Source organism: Delphinus delphis, chromosome 12 (assembly GCF_949987515.2).
Source record: "Delphinus delphis chromosome 12, mDelDel1.2, whole genome shotgun sequence".
Taxonomy (NCBI): Eukaryota; Metazoa; Chordata; class Mammalia; order Artiodactyla; family Delphinidae; genus Delphinus; species Delphinus delphis.
In genome coordinates, this window is record NC_082694.2 from 22,539,053 (window position 1) to 22,539,789 (window position 737).

The following is a 737-nucleotide window of genomic DNA, read 5'->3' on the forward strand; positions in this document are numbered from 1 at the left end:
ATTTTTGTCTTTTGCTATTATGTAAGAAATTGTAGGAGAAACTTTGTCATGTTTTATCCAGTTGAGTATCATATGACTTAGAAAGTGTTGACTTAATTGCAGAGCTTAGTATCTGTGAGCTGGTTGGGTGGTTGATAGATCCCAACTACACCAACTGCTTCACATAGCCATTAACACCTATCTCCAGCCGTGATATATGCTCAGGACTCAGAGGTTTGATCATCTTCTTTTCAGAATAATTATGTTGTCATTGTTGTTTCCTAGTAATAAGGCTGAGGTAGAACTCATATTGGGAGTAGAAGTGTCAGCTTCGTCCTTTTCCCCTCAGTCTCTCCTACTTGTAGGATTAATACTCTCTTCACTCAATATTTTCTTTGATACTTATCTGGCAGGGGAGATACCATCATCAGGAAGGTAGTATTCTCTTGGTGAGGGTCCTTGCACTCCAGAAGTACTGACCTCCGCAATTTTCCCAAAAGTGGGAAACTCAACTGCATTACTTGTGGTAGTGGGGGGCTGTGTTTAAATTTTCACCTGGAGTGGGGGGAAGGTTTTTTTGAAGGAAAGTTTGAAAGCCACCTCTCAATTTTGTGAGGTTTGGTCTTAAAAAAATAATAAGCTTACACAATCTGTAAATTCTTTTGGCCAGGCATACATTCCTCTATGAGTCTCATTATTAAACCCTTTGGTGGTGAGAAACTTCCATTCAGAACACCTTTGTCTTTGCACTCCTTGCC

At 39.9% G+C, this 737-nt stretch overlaps 1 non-coding gene across 1 annotated transcript; it reads left to right on the forward strand.

Moving 5' to 3' along the window:
- The first annotated feature begins 377 nt into the window (after positions 1 to 377).
- On the forward strand, positions 378 to 537 carry LOC132435679 (U1 spliceosomal RNA). Its single transcript, XR_009521622.1, has one exon. It is a non-coding gene; the product is annotated as a U1 spliceosomal RNA (small nuclear RNA).
- Positions 538 to 737: the final 200 nt, after the last annotated feature.